The sequence below is a fragment of the Salvia miltiorrhiza genome, chromosome 7 (assembly GCF_028751815.1).
Source record: "Salvia miltiorrhiza cultivar Shanhuang (shh) chromosome 7, IMPLAD_Smil_shh, whole genome shotgun sequence".
Taxonomy (NCBI): domain Eukaryota; kingdom Viridiplantae; phylum Streptophyta; class Magnoliopsida; order Lamiales; family Lamiaceae; genus Salvia; species Salvia miltiorrhiza.
In genome coordinates this window covers 45,292,653-45,298,697 of record NC_080393.1, presented here as the reverse complement: position 1 = coordinate 45,298,697, position 6,045 = coordinate 45,292,653, and the positions used below count along the sequence as shown (strand labels likewise).

The following is a 6,045-nucleotide window of genomic DNA, read 5'->3' as shown; positions in this document are numbered from 1 at the left end:
ATGTATCCCATGTGTCGCAAATAGAGAAGTATGTTTACGATTCAAAGCATATGATCCATAAGAACAACATTATTATTAGTCAATATTTGAGTTACGAAGGAAGATCCAAATCTATCTTAGATCGGGAAGTTCAGGTACTAAGGACTAAGTCAATACCGATAGTAAGGGACCTATGAATATATCATGGTCAATAATAGACTACCGTCTAACAGGAAAGTGAAGTACTCAGAGTTATTTTCTGAGGTACAAATTTCGGGACGAAATTTATGTTAAGGGGGATAGTATGTAATGCCCCGACTTTTTATTAAGGATTATAGACTTTTAATTATTGATTTAAGGATTTCTTATGGTAATTAGGGTTCAGCATCCATTAATAAAATACGGACTTATGTGAATTTGATGATTACAAACGTGATAATTTATTTTTATTTTTATTTCAACGGATGATGCACTCAAAATATATTTTGAGTCCATTAAGAGAATGATGGAGCTCAAAGATTTATTTTGAGTTTTCAAATCGAAAAAAAAAATTTATGTATTTATTTATTTTTACCGAGAAATTTAGGAATGATGAGTTATAAAAATTTTCCATCAATATTTTTCTCAAATTATTTTCCTATGATGTATTTATAAATTGAGAGAGTGCACTAATGATAGTGCTATTTATTCTAATTTTGATCACAAGAGTTTTATGCTCTAGCATTTTATTAATTGATGATTAGTCTTACATATATTTTTTTTTCTTACACATGGGTTATTACTACACCACATTTTTATATTTACTTAATGTAACACCCCATTATCCTCCACTAATATTTTCTTTTCCCTACCACTAATCTTTTTCCCTACCATCACTAATATTTTCTTTTCCCTACCACTAATCTTTTTCCCTACCACTACTCCTACCTCTCCACCACACTACTCCTTTTCCCCCACCACTACATTCTTTCTCCCACTCTCACAACTTTTCTCCCACCATTATCACACTCCATAGAAGCCTTTGAAGCCCCAAGAGAAGTAGCAAAGCAAGGGAGAGTGTGGGAAAACTATAGAGTGAAGGTTGTGCTTCGAGGGTGAGTTTTTCTTTGCTTTTTCTCAACTGAAAATGCTTTATGGCCATGGCTTTTTACACATTTGTGTGCTATATTATGTGAGGATATGTTTTATGATTTTGGATGATTATTTTGGTAGAGTTTATTGGGTGAAAAACCGTGCATGAGGTAAGGCAGCGAATCTGCCACAAGCACACTGCTCGGCAGTGTTTTGCAAGGCGATTCCAGCCATCCAAACGGTTCCCAAAAATTCCCAAATTAATTGTGTATCATCTTTCATATGTTTTCTATACTTTGGTAAAATTTCAGAAGGTTTGGAGCTCTTATAATTTATTTATGAATTTGTAAACATCACTGCCCATCTGGAATACATTTTTGGTAAACAATCTTTGGGAGGCCATAAGTAAAGTTTCAATCGGTGAAAACCTTTGAAACTTGAATATGTCACTCTAGACTCCCGTATATTTCTTTTGACATCAGTCTCACCATTTTTGAGTAAGGGAAACCACCGGTATAAATTCTTGAAATCTAGTTCTTATTCCTTGTACCATCCAGTAGATTTTACAAACCTACGACTTTGAGGTGGCAAAGGCCGACTTAAATCTTTGATTCTCAAGCCTATATTTCTACTGAATATTCACTGACATGTTGGGAACTTAGTTGTTCAGTTTTAGAATTTTTGGTGAAGCCTAAACTGGTTTTTCCGATTTATGTTCTAAATCTGCCAAACTTGAACTCTTTTTGTGCACTGAACTTTAGACAGTCATATCTTCTAAACCATGAATGTTCTTGGAGTAAATCCAACTGTAGAGTGTTATGATCTCTCCCTAGTTTCCAGATTGACCCTTGGGGTTCCCAGTGGAGTTTTGTAAAGGGAGATATGAATTTTTAAAGAAATCCCACTGACTTGGTTGTAATCTAGAAATCTGAAATTTTCAGATTTTTGCTTGTTAAATACCCATCTTTGAGAGGGCATATCTTGCTCGTTTGAATTTTTTTTTCATTCGATTCAAATTGGAGAATGATCCTTGAAATGTCTAGTTTCCAGAATGTCTTTTGGAGCCTCATTTGGAGATCCGAGGCAGATTTGATGTCTGTTGCAAAACAACCTCTTAAGAGCTCAAGTTGTTGAATTATTTTCTATGTATCAAAGTTTATTTTAAAGGATGTTTCATGAAAGATTTAGTATATGTGCGTAACGAGTTTGGGACTATTTATTTTAAATGAGGTCCGTTCTTTTATTTAAATTATGATGGACTTTTAATGAATATTTTTGGGATTAAACTTTTATTTCTTGATTTATATAAATTATTTTTTTAAGGACTTATAAATATGAATTTCGTAGGCCTACTGACCTACTGTGATCGACGGTTTGTCGATGTCTAATAGCTTTGAAAATTTTATAGCAAGTCCCTACATGTACCCTGGTAAAATTTTATGGTATTAACCTTATTGTGTTATCTAGATATCCACCAAAGTTGAGCCCAGTTTGACAACGTTTACTATTTTTCAAAAATCCAAGTTTTCGATTGTTCAAAACTGCCGAACATGGTAGATCGTGGTAAAAACGTTATATCTCTCAAACCACATGGAGTTTTCGACTCTACTTTTTTTTATATGAAACTAGACTCGAAGATCTTTCTTTCGGTATGAGTCTCGAGTCCAGGAGATGTCGGAGTCAGAACAGATTAAATTTTGAAGTTGAGTCAGTGTAAAAACAGAGCATGTTTTGATGATGTTTGATTGTGATTCTTATGTGCCTTATGTGTTTGTGTTGCCTATGTGTTTGAATGAGATTAGACGAGGTATGATTGATTTTTGACTGTCTTTAATGTAACGAATTATGGATGCTAGAACCCTAAAACATTAAAAGATACCCTAGGCACGTAGAATTAGACTTTGTCTTATGACAATTTCTTCACGAACTTATCGACTCTCTCAAACCACGCCAGCTTTAAGAACAATTGAGGTGGGCATTATTTTATTATTACGTATATAGAGATCTCCTGCGTGACGTAGGCCTCATATGCGAATATATATGCATGATATGTTTTGACTATTTATTCAGTTCTTATGAAATGCTTATATGTTTAATGCCCTTTATGAAAATGAAAATGTTATGAAAATGAAATGTTTATGAAATGATTGACTGCCAAAATGTTTATGTTTTTATATGTATCCTATCTGTGTTGGTTCGCCAACTTTAAAGGAAATCCAATTGGGATCCTATGCTAGACAAAGGTCGCTAGCTAGGGTTAACGTGTACACTCATGGAGACCGCGAGTCGCTTGCGACCGGTCTTGGCGTCCGTGGTAAGGAGGCCTCATTCCCGGCGCGTGACAGAAAGGACAGATATGGATCATATAGACTGAAAATGGGATGCGCATCCACCTTTATGAAAATGAATGAAATGTTTTAGTAAGCGCAGGTCATTCAAGAAAACCCCTGTGTGTTATTGTTGGCAGTTCAATTTATATATGTATGCATGTTGTATTTTCGGCTTATGTCACTGAGTATTTTTATACTCAGCCCTGCATGTATTTCTAAATGTGCAGGTTGAGCAGGCGATGGAATGGATCGGTGTTGAGCGGATTTCCCTTTTGATGTTTATGTAATGAAACCTTGAGTATGCATCTCCATATGCATAACTCACACGTTTTTTTTCGCTGCAAACACTCTGACTTATTTATCATTTCTACTTGAACTTATTACTACTTCATTTTAATTAACTTTCAGTTGGGGTCTAATCGTTATGGCAGACTCATTTGTGAATTACCCAAGTGGTTATATATATATACCACTAGTTTGTTATTAATGTTGGTTACTTAGTAAATCCCCTTTAATTTCCGTTTCTTATTGTTCACCCCAAGTCATAACCCCGGTTAACCCGTCATTGGGATAGTAGGCTGTGACAGAGTGGTATCAAAGCAGTTCGTTTGCTCTGGCACTAGAAACCTTATTCTAAAAAGCCAAGTCTAGTTTGATTCACTAGACATACGTGGGTTAATACGACACCGCTCAACACTCCATTGCATCGTGCTCAATCAAGGAAAAAGGTAACTGCAGTTACAACGTTTTAAAGATGTTATTGTTCTAAACTGTTTCATGAAGATGTTTATGTAAAGAGCATGCTATGATGAAATGTTGAATGTTTTGCCTTTCATGGCATATCATTGCAGTTATGATGATATAATAAGAAGAATGATAGAGAATTGACACATGCTTTCCCCAGAAAACATAGATTGCTATAAGTTGCATGATCACGATTCTAAAAGAACATAGACTGCTAGATTAGTAGGATATCTCTACAATCTAGATTCTTGAAGTGATGATTTAGAAGAATGATAGAGAACTTAGAGCATTTCAGCTTCCACAAGAAAACAATGGTTCTTTTGAATTACAAAGAGGAATGAAAAGACATGTACGCGTTGAAGGAAAAGCACGGAATGATGATACAAGATGAATTCAAGGCAAACATTGCATCAAGGGTTTAAGCATAAGTCTCTACGTTCGAATGTTTACACACGATGGAACATCGAATCGACTTATGTTACACGATAGATTATAAAAAGGGCGTGATTTGATTGTCTGCGGGTTATATATATATTTGTGACATACATGGGAAATGGGATCCGAGTCCACTAGAATAGAAGACCTTAAAATAAGTTTAGTTGTCTTAATGAAACTTATGTTTTGTTATGCATAGTATGTTCATAACCTTGTACATTTAAGAGTTTTACGTCTACTTACGTATAAGAAGACTCACACTTTCCCTTATCTATTAAAGAGGGTTACGTCCAGGCATATTCCGATAGTTAGGAAAGCTCCGCGTTTGACCCAGCAGAGACTACCCGGGCATATTGGGATTTTAGTATAGCTTTTGACGACGACATAAGAATTGTTATAGCTCAGTATACACGCCTTTGGGCTGTTGCCCATGTCTTTGGGACTACAAGTTATATAAGAAAATATGGTTCGACTGTCTGTATGTAGACCTTGGGGAATAAGAGTCTAGTTCAATAGGACTAGAACCTTAAGTTTGAGCTTTAAGCTGCCACTACGAACTCAAGTTTCGTTATGTATAGTATGCCCACGACTTCTTAAGTTCGGGACAATGTTTCCCGTGTGACTGGGAAGTGATGATGTTGGACCTGGCCAGTCCACATGATCCAAATCTCAGTAGACGTCTTTTGGGTTGAAAACCTATATGTTTCAACTTTCGGTTGAAAAGCCAGACGGGTTCTTACTCGAGGTCATTTTGTTCGACCTTGTAGTTAATCATTTCATACCCTCTGGTCATTCTTTTGAATCTCTTGAACAATTTCTACAACACCTTGCTTTGATGTTGTGTTGATTTTGAGCTTTGCAACTCGTGAGTTGTCATAGTAGATTCCCTTTATCGATAAGACTAAGAAGTATTAGTCTACTGACCTAACCCAAACTATAGCTTTGTATAGTTGTCTCTCATTGTGTTTAAATTAGTTGAGATTAGTCTTTGTCCTATGAATATTATCGACCACTCATTATGATAGAAATTCAGAATCCAAATTGAGACCGTAATATAGTGTTTGCGTACATGAACGACTTTCTGTGTTGCATTCCAATTGACTGAATTTGCAGATTTTGTTTGAAGGCCAAAAGAAAAGCGATGACTCAAGAAGAGCTGTCAGACTTGTCTTAGAAGATTTTCAGACGGGGGTATATGACAATTATATTTCTAATAGCCGTTATAAGAGGAAAGGAAAAGAAGTGTTTAATCCAAAGCAAAACAAGATGGGATATGACCAAGTATGACCATATTTTCTGCAGCATGTCCGTTAGGCCCCACAGTAGGTGGACATAGAAGAAAAGATGATAGACAAGTTTCACTCCGGCCTAAGGTACTCGACAATTATACTGAGTTTATGAACTCTGAATTGTTCAGCCAAGCTCTGGACGCCGAGGTAGTAGGCCCGAGATTTGCCCGACCCAAACTCAACTCAGGAAGCAAATG

The 6,045-nt window shown here is 35.9% G+C and overlaps 1 long non-coding RNA gene across 1 annotated transcript; it reads left to right on the top strand.

The window, feature by feature from the left end:
• The first annotated feature begins 711 nt into the window (after positions 1–711).
• LOC130992757 (uncharacterized) lies at positions 712–3,867 on the top strand. The gene is made up of 2 exons (XR_009091385.1): positions 712–1,073; positions 3,608–3,867. It is a non-coding gene; the product is annotated as an uncharacterized LOC130992757 (long non-coding RNA).
• Positions 3,868–6,045: the final 2,178 nt, after the last annotated feature.